Source organism: Vanacampus margaritifer, chromosome 1 (assembly GCF_051991255.1).
Source record: "Vanacampus margaritifer isolate UIUO_Vmar chromosome 1, RoL_Vmar_1.0, whole genome shotgun sequence".
In the NCBI taxonomy this organism is placed as follows: domain Eukaryota; kingdom Metazoa; phylum Chordata; class Actinopteri; order Syngnathiformes; family Syngnathidae; genus Vanacampus; species Vanacampus margaritifer.
In genome coordinates this window covers 1,319,160-1,336,341 of record NC_135432.1, presented here as the reverse complement: position 1 = coordinate 1,336,341, position 17,182 = coordinate 1,319,160, and positions in this window count along the sequence as shown.

Sequence of the window (17,182 nt, the reverse complement as noted above, 5' to 3'; positions counted from 1 at the left end):
ATGAATGACAACTCATCTAATTACACACTTGCTCTTACTGCTAATTCTAAGTTACCTGCCGAGTTACCTGAAAGCTACTCTGTATTATTATTTGACAAGGGAAGTAAGTGTGTGCTGTCTGTGGAAGTGGCCTGCACGAGCAAAGTGCTGTTATGCTCATAAAGATTGCGATTGTCCTTCTTTAGGCCTATACTGACAGATCATGTCCTTGTAAGATCCAAATCTGCAGAACCTTTGAGGAATATCACAGCACATGGAAATGACGTTTTCACAAAGAAAACACACACATTGACTTGAATTTGACAGCTGAAACACAAATGCAACTTTTATAATACAGTTGAATGATTTGCTCGAATGCCTTCAGACCCCTAAAGACCCCTAAAGAGCCCTTCACGTATTGGTTGAAGCAGGAGACACCTATTAGGTCCCACCTTGTGGACAACAAACAACACAATCATAAAGCGCACTATATTGTGCCATCTTCTCGGGATAAGTATAGAAAAAAATGAGAAAATGTCAATAGCTGGATGATGATATTTGACAACCCTGAATGAAGGCCACCCCGCGGCTCCAATTGTGTCTTTTTGTCCTCAACTTTGGCCTCCCTCGTACTCAATCCCTCGTCTCCTCGTCAGTCTGTAGAGGGTCCATCTGACATTTTGTCTGCCCGCTGCCTTGAGGGCTTCCAGGAGACGCGCACGCACCTTCTTGGCAGGCGGCCACAGAGTCGTCCGGTCTTCCTTTTCTTTTTTTTTCCGGAGTCGTCCGGGCTTCCTTTTCTTTTCTTTTCTGGAGTCGTCCGGGCTTCCTTTTCTTTTTTTTTCTGGACTCGTCCGGGCTTCCTGATGCGGCCTCCTGGACAAGGAATCAAAAGATGACATCATAAAACGCACCAAGTCACAAACACTCACACATTTTATGCTGGTAAGAGTTATTGATTTTGAAATAGGTCTTACCTATTTGAAAGTGTCGGTTTGGGTGACATTTGAAGGGACCGTGCACAACAAGCAGTGCTGGCAAAAGTCCATTCTTATTTTTCTTTTGCTTAATCTCGGATTGGTACCTTAATATATATTTTTTAATATTTTGTTTTAGCTTGTAACTGCAGATGTTACTTGCCAAATAGTTGTGCAGACAGACATGAGAGGAAAGGACGATAGCCGGACACGAGGAACGTTGGTTGGCAGGTTCTCACATCTGGATGCAAATTTCTTTGACACTCAAACAATCCAACATTTTTCCTCATCTCTTCTTATCCATTTGCAAACCAAGCCTTTTATTTGGCACCTCGCTTAATGATGACGGATAATAATTCTGTGAGTAATAATTGAGACAGCCGCTCTCTGCCGATCTCAAGTACATTTAATGGTGGCACGACTCTGTGTGTGTGTGTGTGTGTGTGTGTGCGTGCGTGTGTGTGCGTGTGTGTGTGTGTGCGTGCACATATGCGATTATGTGTTTGAATAGATGGTGTTGAAATGGTGCACTCCCTCCAGGGGCAAATTGTTATGGATGCGGTGGTGCTCAAATCACTGTTATTTGGTTGCTTTAAAACAAACTAATTGCAACATTCGGTGTGTGCGTGTGTGCACTCATGTGCGTATCAATTACCTTCTCGTGATTGTTTGTTGCCACCGGTTTCTTTAGCGTGCACTTGTTTACCGCTGCAGCTGTTGCGCATCACTTTGGTTTCAAGCGCAAGCGATGATGACATCAGTACTTTTGATCCCAAATGAAAACAAGCAATTAAAGCTTTGTGATCACAAAATAACGTTTCCTTAAGTGCCACAATTCATTGAAACGACCGACAAATTGGATGTCATCGCCAATGACGCGCATTCAACTTCAATGGTGTACAGTCCACGTGCACGGACGGACGGCAAACTTTCACGTCACTCTCTCTTGATGGAACTGGAAGGTTCAGAAATGAGCAAGATTCAAGTTCGTTTGTTAAAACATATATTTACTTTCTAAAATTATTATTTACACATTTGTATTTTTTGTATATATACAAGTAGCTACATTAACGTGTTGAATCTACGTCGAATCTACGTCACCACATGTCATTAATATTCATGAGTCTCGCGACGCGGGTCAAACTGGGCCGGCCAGTCATGCGAGACGCACGTAAACAACTAGCGAGATGTTGACGGCTCCAAATCTACTAATTGTGTCCGAGAATGATGAGCCCGGCGCCAAATTGACCGCTACACATGTGGAAGAACACGCTCACGTTCAATCAACGCCAGCAAAGTGAAGCCTTCCACCTTCATTTGTAGTCAACATTTTGTGGAAGCCATGCCGGCCACCGTCCTCGCAAAGAGGTAAGCGTCTTTTTTTTAATTTATTTGCCGTTTGGCATGAACCCGACTGCCGGACCATCATAATGAATGATGAGGAAAAATGCTAAAATGGCCGCTGTTGTTTGGACCTTTCTTGCTTACCGCCTGATTTTGGATGGCTTTGCCTTTTGTGACATGGATACAAATGTATCCGTAGGGCCTTTTTCTGAATGAAGGAAACGAGTTTATCAGCGGGAAAGAATGGAGGTGTCGGCAGTTTTGTTGCTTGTGCCCAAAAATTTCCGAGTAGAATTGCCATCGCTACACACGCAAAAAAAGCAAAAACAATTGAACCCCAACAACTATCAAAGACAAGCAGATGTGACGGACAGGAAAAGGAAGGATAGCTTGTTGAAAGCGGAGAATGTGTCAGTTGCGTAGGACGATGTTTTGAGGGGGAGAAACAAAAAACGTGATCCCTGGATGAGGCGGGCTCTTTTTCAGCCATCCGACACTCGCGCCATCTCCTTCAGCTGCCATTTTGGACGTCCGCACGAGTTGATCCGCGTTCACATTCATCCCTCTGAATTTCTGGCTTCGCAAAAGGAATAAAGAACGCGTCCTTCATACGTGGACGGTCGTCGTGTCGTTTCTGCAAGTTCCATAACAGCTGTGTTTACTCGCCATGTTTTTTCCCGGAGACACACGAGAAGAAAACAAGCACGACTTGCATTGCTCGTCAATGAGCCGGCTTCATTTGGACCTCCTGTCGGCTCGAGCTGCTGAAGTCACGTGACCTTGCGGTCTAAAACTAGCACGAGTGCGGTGCCCCATTCACTTGCATTTGCCTAGTTTGCTAGCTCCTGATTGGTTAGCGTTGGTCAGCTGATCGGTGTTCAGGAAGTGTCGCCGTAGCTTCGTGTGTGACGAGTAAACAAGCGTTGTTGCCGAAGAAATCCGTCTCCATCTTCTCATTTTATAAAAAGAGTTCCATTAACCACCAACCAACCCTCACGTTACACAACTGATGAAATGTTTAAAAAAACTTGTGGACGCACCGGCAACTAGTGGCCCGATGTACTTTGCGATGTGATGCAGGACCACAAAATAATCCGTCAGGGTAATAATCATATCCATCGTACAATTCAGTAGGCCTGTTGTTAATTGATGCTTGTAAGATGATCTGTGTGTGTGTAGCAGTTTTTGACAAATGGAGCACTCTGTTCCAGGCAGGTGAGTGTGTGTGTGTGTGTGTGTGTGTGTGTGCGCGCGTGCGTGTGCGTGCGTGTGCGAGGTGCACGCAAAGCTTTGTGCCAGCTCCTTCACGCCCTCGTGTGCCAGGTACGGCTCGTCTTTGTGTGGGCATGAAAGCGCGCCACATCTAAAGAAGGAAGAAAAATGCAGATTCTCGCGGGGAGAAGAGGAGGGACGAGAGGAGAAGGAGAGCGAGGAGAGGTGGCCTCAACGTTCCTCTCATGGTTCGGTCCAACACTTTCGTTTGCTTCCATGCACTGGCTCGCCTTTCACTTCTTTCCGTTTTGTGCCTTCCTAAGTGCTGCCGCTCCTCCGCCGTCCTGCTTTCTTTGCACTCCATCCGTTTTCTCCCCCAGCCCTCTTTTTTTTCTCTCCATCCCCTCTTCCTCCTCGTCCCAGTTTCCAAATGTTTGGGTGGCTCGCTGCTCCGGTCGCTGCTCAGGGAGGCCGACAAGCTAAAGAAGAACATCACAGACAAACGGGCTCCGATTTCAACCAAGGCAGACTTTTTTTTGTTTGTGTTGCTACCTGCACATCTCCACATCCCAAAGCTTATCAGCGAACCCAGCCCAGGAAGCATTACGGGAACTGGTCCGACATCACACGCAAGCAAACAGCAAGCGTCCCGAGATAAGCCTCTCTGCTGTGGAGTCCGCGCGGGCCGAGCAGTCAAGCGCAACTCCACAACGTTGGCATTGAAACGGCCGCAAGACGAACCTGCCGTTATCATCCGCACTTCAAGCTTCTGTCATCTCCAGGAACAAAAATCAAGAAGATACGAGTTATGTGAAGCCCACGAAGACTTAGAATGGCGGTAAAGCTCCACTTTGCAGAAGTATTTGGAGCACAAACACCACCGTGATGCTTCCGTTCTTGTTTTGGTGCGACATGCAGACATACAGTTCACTTTTTGCGAGTTCACCGTATCGCAGACATACCGTATATATATATATGAGCTGTCAAACGATCATTTCAGATCAATCACATCTTAGAATTTTGATGAATCCCCGTAAATCGCTTAATTAAAAAGGCTTTTTTTTTTTTATCAACATTCCCCCCGCCAAAGTTGAAGAGCACCAGTTATGTGTTCATTCTTTTGAAAATGAATGTTATGAGGACGTCTTCAACATTTTCGGACCCGCTGCACATGTTCATCCTCCTCTTTTTCTAATCAGATAATTACTTGCATCATTTAAAATGACCCCAATATTTTGACATGAACAAAGATTCGAAATGTCATATGCGAACATTAATTAAATGCTTTACTTTAACTCATTCACTGCCATTGACGACTATAGACGTCAAAAATTCATGTGACTTAGTTAAAAAAAAAAACACTTAATTTTTTTTATGAAAACCTTGATTTTTTTTATTGTACATTTATAACACATAAAAATTATCATGCGATTAATTACAATTAAACACCCCTTATTTTATTTTTAAATTAGGCCCATCAGGCGATTACAATTTTTAATTGTAATTAATCACATTACTTTACTTGTTAACTATTAATCACAAATTTTGTATCTGTCAAAATTTATAATATTTTTTTTCTAGGTTTTCATACTCTTGTTACCAAAAGTGGGGAAAAAAATGTTTAAATTTTTGACGTCTCTAGCCGTCAATGGCAGTGAATGAGTTAATGCAAGTAGTTATGTTTATTGCTCAAACACAACCTGTGCTGCCTTCAACGTAGCCATTCGGTTCAGTTCGATTCAGTAGGATTAAGATTCGGTTCGATTGGGTGCAACGTTTATTTGATTACGCTAGTCAACTGACTAGTCAATTGCCAAATGAATTTATAATTATTTAGATTCTTCATGAATGGTTTGTATGCTGAGCACTTCTGAAGCTCCATGCTGGACATATTGTGACGACATTTTGGCCCGGCTCATTATAATCCCGTATTTGTCACTCTTAGATCCTGTACTTCGAACCTGTATTTGTCACGCGTATTTTGTCATATAGGCCTTGATGCTCTCATATAGAATTGAGTATGGTCCTAGCTGGAGTTCCTGAGCGACACGTTCACGTCGAGGTTTGTCTGCATCTGTCCCGCTCAAGGTTCCTTCATCAAATTCTTTCTTCGAGGCCATCCCAATTCCAAACCTGACTTGACGAGACTTCTTACGTAATCGTCACCTGCTTCTGGAATCAACAAAATCGTCACTCGCTGTTCCATGCCGTCACTTCCTCCCTGCCACTCATCCTCAATTCTGCCTTCATCCCCGCACGCTGATTGATTGTCACACTGCAGGTGTGTTGACCTTTCACCCGAGGTGCTGGTTCTTCAAGACTTCAAGAGGTTCGAGCGATTGATGTGAGATCTTTGAAGGTGTTTGTGTGTGTGTTTCTTCTGAGCTCCTGCAGTTAAGGAACCAAAGGTCCTCAGGGTATTAGAGCAGGAGATCAGGATATGGGCTCACGCACACACACTGGCTTCTCAGCGACCTCTTGGGGAGTTCAGTGGCAAGGCGTGGTGCGAGTGGTCGTTTGAACCTGAAGATTTGAAAGATCACACACGCGCACACACACAGCAACTGCATAAACGCAGGCGCAGATCTATCCGATGCGCTTTGCACAACGCGCGCAGCCAAAACGCAGGAAGCTGATGAGACTCCCACGTTTTGAGAATCCATCCTGCTGGTTGCTGCTTTTAGAATTTCCTCGTGTGAGAATGTGACAGATGTGGGAAAAGTCAGATGAAGGAGAATTTCATGTGAGCGGGTCTTGTAAGGTCGGATAAAGGTCACAAGAAAGGTCAGCATGATTTATTTAATCACACACGCCGACACTCACATTGTGCATTTGCCGGCGCCATCAGAAGATGATGGAGGTGACAGATGGGAGGTTTTTTTGGGACCTTGCATGTATGCAGAGGTTTTTGTGAATTTGTGAGTGTATTTTTGGACCCAATTCCCCAACGGGTTCACTAACAAACTCCACACTTGATGCTTTCCTGGAACGGGTAAAGAGGTCCTCGGTGGAAGAAAGAGAATAGCAGAGTGGCGCCGCACACGCATGCGAAAGAAGCCCCATGAAAAATGGAGCAAAGGACTTTAGAAAAGTGGATGTAATTAATGTTAGCCATGAAACAAAAGTCGGTGTCATTTGCGGGATGACGAGCAGATGAAAGTGGCGCACACCTGCCTTTTGTTGCTGCCGATGCCCCGAGGCGCCGTGTCACAACGGCGTCTCGGTGACAGTGCCGGCCTCATTGACCAAGGGAACCCCCCCGCTTGCCAAAGCGCCATCCCCCCTTCCCCCCACCCCACTGTTCACTGCGTCGCTTGCGGCCTCGCTAGTCCTTTGCGGGCCGTGACCTTGCTGGTCACACGGAAAAGCGCCATATGGGGGAGACCGAGCGGGAAACGCAGATTTAACTAATCCTTCATTTGTCTCCATTTTCTTCACCACCTTCACGTGCGCCATATGCACTCTTGCAAGTCCCCCCCCCCCCCCTCCCCTCCCCCCTCGCCCCTTGGCTGAGGCCGAGGCCAGTGCCCGCGCCACCTCACCCAGGGCAAGGGCCGCATATGTTAAGGAGGCGGGCAGGGCAGAGTGGCGGGCGGCAGATGGCTGAGCCCGAAGGCGGCCACGGCTGGTGGCGCTGGTGCGTGTGTAACGGAGGTGTGCGTGCTTAGGTGCGAGGAGATCCCCTTTGTGTGTGTGTGTGTGGTGCCGCTTACTCGGGCCCAGAGAGCCGGAAAGGGCATTTATTGAAATTCTTCAAAAGCGTTGACTCATGTTACCTTCCGGTCCTGCAGGTGGCAGCGAGTGGCTGACAACGACTTAAGAACAGACGGAGATCGTTCCTCTCTCCATGTCGACACGTCAGAGCGAGGACCGGATGCAATTTGACTTTCAAAAAAATATTGTTAATGATGTCCAAAAACTGTGATCAATCGGCACCAATATTGAACTCATTTTCTCCCACAAACGTACAAAAACGTTCTACTTTAAATATTGCCATGGTCCCAAAAACCTATTTCTACATTTTTTATTTTTTATGCTGGAGCATACAGAAGGCTTTGATGCAGCCTCTGTTTTGAAGAGGCCGCTTAAAGCAATGATAGTTATTACAAAAAAATGGCCAGCAGGTGGCAGCAAAGTATAAGAGATCAGCCAGTGCCATGTTGGGGGAAAAAAAGCTCATTAGAAGTTCACAGTTCTAAATGGATTTGTGAATAATGATGAAACTTTACTATATTCTAATGCGAATTGCTGCAAAACGAAAACAGATAGAATTTTTTTTCTTTTCCTGATTAAAGAAGAGACTCTAATCTTTCTTTTGGTATAATGTTCCATGTTTTGATAGCAACAGAACACAATATTCTGTAGCTCAAGTAGCCACTTGGATCGCGATGTGGAGCTGCATCTCTTGCCGGAAAGAATTAGCATTGAGCTGCATGAAAGGCCGGCAAACTCGCTGGTCGGCTGTCTACGGCGGCGCCGCCGAGCTGGTCGGCTGTCTACGGCGGCGAACTCGCTCATCGGCTGTCTACGGCGGCGCCGCCAAGCTGGTCGGCTGTCTACGGCGGCGAACTCGCTCGTCGGCTGTCTACGGCGGCGGCGCCGAGCTGGTCGGCTGTCTACGGCGGCGAACTCGCTCATCGGCTGTCTACGGCGGCGCCGCCAAGCTGGTCGGCTGTCTACGGCGGCGAACTCGCTCGTCGGCTGTCTACGGCGGCGAACTCGCTCGTCGGCTGTCTACGGCGGCGAACTCGCTCGTCGGCTGTCTACGGCGGCGGCGCCGAGCTGGTCGGCTGTCTACGGCGGCAAACTCGCTCGTCGGCTGTCTACGGCGGCGCCGAGCTGGTCGGCTGCCCGGGCAAGAGGGTCGGCGTCACGGAGCTCCATTTCTGACTGCTAAGATCGTTTGGTACCGATAACCTTGGCTATAATAGCCGCCTGATGCTAATTGTTTCCCCAACAGCGGCAGTGGTGTGAGTCAGTTAGCCGCAGGGGGGCTAATGGCGACCTCCCTTTTGAGCGTAACAAAACGTTTAGTGTCACTAAATATGTGAAAACGGCCACCAAATGCCATCAAAATTCATACGCACATTTCCATTCTTCTCTACTTGTAAAACAAAACAATCAATAAAATAAAACACATGAAATCACTGCTGAGGCGGTGAATTTGAGTGCTTCCAACATTTGTACATAGAGACTCTTATATAAGTGTTCATCTCAATCAAGTGACCCTTCTGTTCTGAAAGTTCTGAAGCGAAGGAGGGATTCTATGGAAGAGAAAGAAGCAGACAAGTGCAGCAGAGGTGCGACTTTTGTCCTTCATTTCACCCACAACGGTGTTGGTGTGCCACAGACGAGGACGTTGTGAAGATGCTCGGAGGTATGACACAGCTGCTGCGCTCTGAAGCGCGCACACACCTTGCAGATATGGGCCGGCTGCCACGCTTTGGTCTGGATAATAGGCTGCTAAGCCACACACACACACGCGCGCGCGCACGCGCACACACATTCACAGACACGTTTATCTAATATCCTATGCGCACTTAAGCGGCAGCCTGTTTCGTCCTGTTTAGCACTGTTTAGCTCCACCTGTTATATATCGGTGGATTCATCGCATCTACAAAATCACTACTTTCCGGGAAATAAAATGTTTTTAAAACCAGCGCACCTCTTAAGTCTGCGTTCATGCTAACGACCCCAACACAAAAAGGATGTAATACTTCACAAAAGCTAACCACTGTGGTGACATCATCATCGTCTCGCCCTCAGCGGCCTCAGCAAGGACCGATGCGGTGAGTGGCGGCAGGAGAGGCGGAGCTTCCCTGTCCCTTCCTTCCCCTGCCTGGTAATAGTCAAATAAGAATAATCATGATCATAATTACATGCAATTCTTTTACATTTCACTTCTCTGGTCCGTACTATACATGGATATTCTTTTTCAATCCAGTATTTCAATGATTTCATCATTTCAGTTCAAATAAATAAATAAACAAATAAATGTGAAAAAATAAAATAAAAAAAACTTGACTTTATATAAAAAGTTTAGTTTTTCTTGCCATCATAGAGTGTGGAATTGCTTGACGCATGATTAAAAAGCTTTGAAAAATATCCAAATGAATATCGCTGCTAATCTTCTATTGTGCTTAACTACAGACAAAGAAGTCCGTGCCTGACTCGTCCTAAAGCTCACTGAGAATAAAAGCCATGAAGTGATGCAAAGGGGGGGGAAAGATGGGCTGCTTAGACAGTATCATTGTCAATATTATTATTAATCTGGGTGCTAATTGACCTCTGTGTGGTTTCCTTTTGAAATGAACCGTTTCACTGAGTGATTTTTTTTGAATAAAACAAGCCTATTGAAATGTATATAACCTATTTCACCTTGATATTGTCTCCAAAAATATTATCCTCTGGAATGAAGAAATGGTGCAGTTGGATGACACGTGTCAGACTGTTGAAGTGTCCAAAAGAGTTCATACATTTGTTCTGAAGCCATTTTTCAACACTTTTAATTGCTTCATAATGTGTAAAAAAGACACCACAGGAAAAGAATATGAAATGGATCATTTTTGGACATAAAGGGGTTTCCACCTAACAGCGACAATATTTAGTTTGCATATCACATTAACTAACCCCCCCCCCCCCCCCCACCGACTCCCAGAAGGTCATTGCCCCGAGGACGTCCATTTGAAGTGAAGTTCTTTGGCACTGAGCGGCTGGAGGCCGAGTTCCGACGTCTCATCTGCATGCTGCTACTCACGCCTGCTTTTCTCACTCTCAAGTCATTCATTTACATGTAGACTGGCAGACAGACGAACGCTTGGCACCCAAATGTAAACAAACTTTTTTTTTGCCCCCCATTTTGAGCTTACAAACAATACAAATTGGGCCCGCCTCTCCAATGGAAGCCCGTTGATGACATTCATCTTCGTGTCTCTTTGTGTGTTTGTGGACCTCCTGGTAATGGATCCTAATGGTCCCGGGCAGCCGTCTATGGTGCGAGGGGTGAGCGTCGTCTGTTTGACCCCATGGTCAAGCTGGGCGACCTGGACCCCAGGGCCGCCTGTCCCTGTGGGGATCGGTGTCGCCATCAGCACGCATTACACTCAAGGTCAACGCACGCTGTTAGCAGCCGCGTCTTGCGCGCCGCTCATGAACGGACGCTTTTTTCATGCTTGGAAAAAATCTTTACAACTTTGATTGTGGTTTTTCCACATGATATCTACTTTCCATGGCGGTTGTTGACTTATTTGTTTTTTTTGTGGGGGGCCAACCTTTACCGCCTGGAACAACATCCCTTTTTCTCCTTCTGTCTCCAAGTCGGTGAATGTCAAAAAGCAGGAGTCGCTCAGGTAAACACAACTCCCGGGGGAGCGTTGGCCTTTGGGTTCACAGCCGGGGGACGGAAAAATAGAGGCAGGTGAGCGAATGAGCAGAGTGGGCAGAAGAATAGCAAATTAAAAACAAACGGAAACAACGGCGAAGAAAATGAACAATGCAAGTTGGAAAGCGGCCACAAAGTTGACAAGAGAACCCGAAGTTCACCTCGTGTATTATTTGTCTTGTATAAATCTCTCTTTGCTGTTTCCATGGAAGCGTGTCTTGGGTTCACATCATTAGTTTTAAAGTTGACTTGCCTCCGACAGGTGCAAGACCGTTGGCGGTTTGTTGGCATTGTGAGCGCGGAGCCGCTTGCCGCCTCCTTGACGGCGCTCTCGGCCTCCTGGCGTGGCAGGCGGGCAGCGCTCGCCCTGGGCAAGCGCTTCGCTGTGGGAAGGAGCCTTGGCTTTAAGTGGCTCTAAGTGGCTCTCGCTGTTTGTCTCTTTAGCTGTTTATATTTTCCTCTCCCGCGCTCGCCACGGGCAGGGAGGGGCCTCTGAGCAAAGCCAGGCAGGGAGCGTCAACACAGCAGCGAGCGAAACCGGCAACGCCGTGTTCACATTTGCTGTACTTGTGTGTGTGTGTGTGTGCCGGTCGCAGTCGCTTCATCATGATTACAAACGCTATGTTAAGATTTGATTATGTTGATTTCATGTGAGGGAGCGCGCATGTGGCTTTGTATTGACACGGCCAAAAGGTCCAAGAGTGACCTTCTAAGATGACATTATTTGCTATCGATCCTCCGCCGTTGTATGTTTGAGCCTTGCTGGGACTTTGGCGCCGACAATGCCGCCATTGTTGCGTTTTTAAGGACGCTGGGTGGCACCGACTTGACTCAGCGTTACCGGATTTTTCCGACCATACGCTGCACTTAAAGTCTTTTAATGTTATGAAAAATTGCCCTGTAATCTAGAACGCCTTATGGATGGATGTTCTTTCATTCAAATTCCTTTTGTCCGTCTTCCCATTTTCATATAACCGTGTGTATATTTTCGTCACACCGGAAGACCATGTAAATACAAGGCCAGTATATATATATATATATATATATAAAGCCGATCGTTTTAATAATTTGGGTTCGGTCCGCCTATGCACCCTCCATCTTTTTGTTGTCCCCCCTCATGACCGCAAACCCAACGTGGCGCTCACGAAATCCCACTTAGCTGATTTTTCAAGGCCACACAATGTAGGCAAGTCATTTTTTCCACGTCATGCACAATCACGGAGTCACAGCAAAACTAAAATCACATAACAGCAAACTAGATAGCATCGCTAATAATTCCTAAAACAACTAGACCACTAACTAAAGAAATAATTGACACAGAACATGTGCTCTGCTGCTTCGTCTGTCCTTCCTTCCTTTCCTAAAGTCTCTCCTTTGGTCTCTTGAGGTCTCCCTGATTTGTTGGAATTTGGACGTCTCTGGGGTTGGTGAAGGACTCTGGTTGGTGGCCCGGTGGGTGATGTCTGGTCGGTGCTGGACTTCACTTTTCTTTCTTTTCTTTGGTCCTTCTTCGGGTCTCCTGACGGCCCCACGACTCTGGCTGGATTCTGAAGTGTTGGGTTTAGGTGAACGGTATGGGATTTTTTTTAATAGGTTTTAGGTGCACTAATGAATACACACACGCACAAACAAAAAAGAAAAAGAAAAAGAAAAAAAGGAGAGCAATGATGATGACATGTCAAATGAACAATATTGAGAAAAAAAAAAGAAAGAACATGTGCTCTACTATTCCATTGCTTAGCGCCGCAAAGCATGCTGGGATGGGAGCGCCTCCAGACGACTCCCAGCGAAGCTACGCCAATATGGCGGCGTCCACGGTAACGGCACGCGTCATGGGATGCGCGTCATATCCTTCTGGTAATCATATTGCAACAGGTCGCGTGAAGCTTCTCGGGTTTCATGATGACGACTGACGTTATAAAGAATCGCTGTCGATCAGAAACAAACTCTCCGGACTTCAGAATTACAACTGGCCGGAAATCACGACGTTCATGATTGTGGTGTTTTGTTTCCAACGGGAGCTTAGTTGAACCCGAGGATATTCGATGCTATCGTATAGCAAGCGGCCAGCCGACGCCCGCCCCGTCCCCGATGCACATTCCGACGGACTTTCCGACGTGGGATTTTGGTATCGAGACGTGGGAGGCAAATGTTGACCGTGCCGCAAATCCCCTTAAAATAAAAGCGGAAGTCTGCATTTGAAGCACATCTTGTCCGTTTTTGTTTGAAATTTAGTGTGCTGATGTTTAGAACGTGAATGAAGACGCGACTAGGGTTCCACAACTGCGTATTGCATCATTTGAGCTCAGGAGCCGGCGTTTTCCAACCTGTGGAGCCAAGGCGCTCATTTTGCATACCTCACGCTGAACCAGAAAAGAAAAAGAAAAAGTTTGCATACTAAAATAATGACCTCAACTCAAGTTAGTCACAAATGTACTTTGTGTGAAATGTGGTCTTGTAAAGTTGAAGACAGAGCTGATATATTTGCATGACTTAGTCTGTTGTATGAGTGGCAACAGATTGACAGGTTGCTTTGACCTTTTGCCATCCAATCCAAGAGCAGTCATTTATTAGGTCTGCCACTAAATGCCACAAGCATAAATAGAATAATAATGATCATTTAAATGGGAATACAATCATAAAAAAACAAAAACAAGTGAGACATGTGGCGCTAGCTGATGTAACCTAGCATAATGCCGCTAAATCCATCAAATAATTTAAATATTTAACATCAAAGGATTCACCCCAAAATAATGTGCCTTATAACCCGGAGCACCTTCTGTGTGAAAACATTTTCAAATAGGGCCGTCTTTTGACGTGAAGCCGAATAATACGGAGTGGCTTTGAAAAATACGCGACTCTGCTAAGCTGTGGTAAACTGCACTTACAAATGCGGCCTCTGAGGTGGACATGAACGAGCCACCGTGTTCAAACACAGAAAATGGCCTCACGTGGCACTTAACACACATGCGCGCGCACACACACACACACGCGCGCGCACACACTCATCTTCAGCGGCCTCACTGTCTCAAGTTAAGCAGCAAATGAACACAATTAACCACGGCTCTGCAAACACACACTGGGGTATTGTTCTGCTCACACTCACTCAAACCCTAATCTGCTGCACCAGAGGGATCCTGTGCCTGTGCCTGCGTGTGTGTGCGTGTTTCTGTCGGGGCAGTCGAGGGGAAGGAGTTCAGAGCCCAGCTGACAGAAGGGGCTTCCAGGCCTTTTTCCCTCAGAGCTTTACACGACGATGATCAACTCCTCGCGCCTTAGTCCTTGCTGCGCTCGCATCAGTACAAACACACACACACACGCACATGCACACACATACACACACATGCGCTCTCTTTGAGCAAACAATCATCGACGCGCCTGCGTACACGCACACACAGCCTTCGGTCAAAGCCAGATGTTCCAGGGTGAACAAAGGCATGAAGTCACAAGTGAGCGTTCTCAACAGCAGGTTGAGCCTTGGGTCACGATTAACATGCGCACACGCACGCACGCACGCACACGCCCGATGCAGTGCGCATCCTCTCCGGCAAGTGCGTGTGTCTAATTGACGGCTGGTAGAAGATTTCTTGCAAGAACACCTACACGAGCGGCTGCCTAATGACTGCACTTTAAGAGGCCTCCCGGGCCTTTCTCGGGACGGATTCAGGCCCGTCGCATCAGCAAGCGCGGACAAAACCAGCACAAACAATACCACGACACGCACGTAAATTAGGATTGTTATGATCAGGTTGGTTCTATGGCAGACAATTTCCCGTCTTGTGTGAAACAAGTGATTGAGTGCCTCTGTCGCCGTGACAACCGCGACAGTGTCGCTCATTTGGGCCATTTGGACATTTGACAAATATTTGATTGGGACGTCGGAGGTTATGGCATGACAGACTAGTTTTTTGGTCATTCCATTCAAGGGTGACGAGACACTTGATGGTCCTCTCTGGGAAATTTATCTCGGACATCAGAATACAATTAGGCAGAAATTCGACACTTTCACGCTTTCAAGTCACTCGGTTTGATCTCTTCATGATAAATAAGGCAAGGAACATTATTATTATTATTATATTATTATTTAAAGATGATTTTTTTTTTTAAAGAAGCTCTGAGATCTAAAGACTTCCGTTGCAGCCCAGAGTTTCAAGTAAACATGGCGAGGCTGCGTTTAGCTGTGATGCTGCGTTTAAAAAATGTCTTTGTTTCAATGTTCTATGCTTTGATTCTGAATGTCATTCGTTGTTGTGTTTGCATTGAGATGTTGTGTCTTTGCTTGTGTGAGTTCTTCCCACCTTTGGAAAACAAAGATTGTTTATTGTTCTTGGAAGACTCGTAGATCCATTTGGAAGAACATTTGGCATGTCAGAGTTCACCGATGTTGACTCGTAAGCTTCGTTCTCGCTCACTTCAAAAAGGTTCGTGGTTTGAAGTCGGTGTTCAATTCATTCAAGTGTGCCGGAAGTGCAAAAAGCTTCCTACAAAGTTCCAAGCTTTGTGCACAGTGAAAACAATCATAATCAAAAGTCAGCGGTCTTATTGATGACTGATGACTTCTTTCCATGCGGCGTAGCAGCGAAAGCACACACAACGAGCGTCGGGCTGGCGATGAAAAGGTGGCATTCCGCGAGGACGCTTGTTGGCACTGCACGCCATCTCAAAGTGCAGCAGATGTGCCGGCTCGTGCAATGATTCCGCCAAAGACTGCGGCTCAGATGTTTTGTGTGTTTGTCTGCACGGCCTCGTTGGAGCACAAAATGTCTTCCGTTTGATCTGCTGGCTGACCTTCCAGCACGCTGGCCTTTCCCCGTGCTCGCACCTTCAGCGGCAAGCAAGGCAACTGTGGAATTGTGCCTTTAAAGCGTTGCCACCTCTGCCACCTCGCAATGTGCCTCTGCCTCCACGCCAACCTTTGGCCAACCTTCCGGGCGCCATTGCCTTCAACTGTGGCACATTTGTTTGGATTCAACCATTCCATAAATTCAGTCAAACAAGTTTGCAGTTTTTCTTTGCAGCATTTCTATTTAAAAAAACAACGTTTTTTTTTTTTTTTTTTTTTTAAATACACAACTCAAAGGTTTGAGGGCAATAGATTGACTTTATTTTTGGATTCTTTTGTCATTGATTGTTTTTTCACTTCCTGAATTATCGTCATGTCATTTATGAGTTTGACACTAACAAAAGGTTCGAAATGTTCATCCATTCCCTGAAAAGCAAACGTTTGCACCGCCATCCGTCGTGCTGTGTTTGCCAATCAAGCAAGCGAGCGGCGAGGAACATGCACACGAATATCTTCTACGATCAACTTTGTATCTTATCACCTTATTAGTACGACCTTAACAGTGTCTAATGAAACATCAATTTGCTGTATTTTCTAAGGTTGAGAGGAATTATTATTATATTATATTATTAGTATGGGATTTTTTTTTAATGGGCTTTAGGTGAACTGATGAATACACACACGCTCGCACGCACGCACGCACACACACACACACACGCACATACACATACTCACCCACATACAAAAAAAAGGGTATATATATATATATATATATATATATATATATATATATATATATGTGTGTGTATGTGTGTATATATATATGTATATGTATTTAAAAAAAAAAAAAAAAAACATTTATTAAATTTTTTTTAATTGATTTGTTGGATTTAAAAAAAAAAAAAAAGAAAAAAAGGAGAGCAATGATGATGTAAAATCGAATGAACAATACTGAGCTCTCCTGTGAAAAAAAAAAAAAAATAAGGTTGAGAGGAATCAAATGAGGATGCGTGAGAGACACACGCACAAACATGACAATTAAAGATAAACATCTTTAAGGTAGCTTTAAAAAAAATAGTCTTCATCACATGTTGCTGATTTTGTGACTGCACAATACAAAACAGTTTATTCTTTCAGCACATGCTGCGTTTGCAAAGGCTGACCAGAAAGTGGCAGTATGCAGCACGCTAAAGTTCGAAACCTCATCTGGACCTTTTTTTTCTTATTAGATTGATTTTAAGGTTTTGATATTATGATTTTAAACATGCCCAGATTTGTCAAAAGACAAGACACTTTTTTTTTTCTTCCAAAGAGGCATCACTCTGTGTGTTGGTAGATGTGCATGTGTGTTTTGCGGGTCTTTTGTTTAGGCCAGTATGTTGGTGTGTGTGTGTTGACCTGATAATCTGTGTGCTTTATGGAGTGCTGTTCATACATCAGTCTCCACTGTGATCCCAAACCCAAACACAATGTCCCCCTCCTCACGCTCCTAACACACACACACAC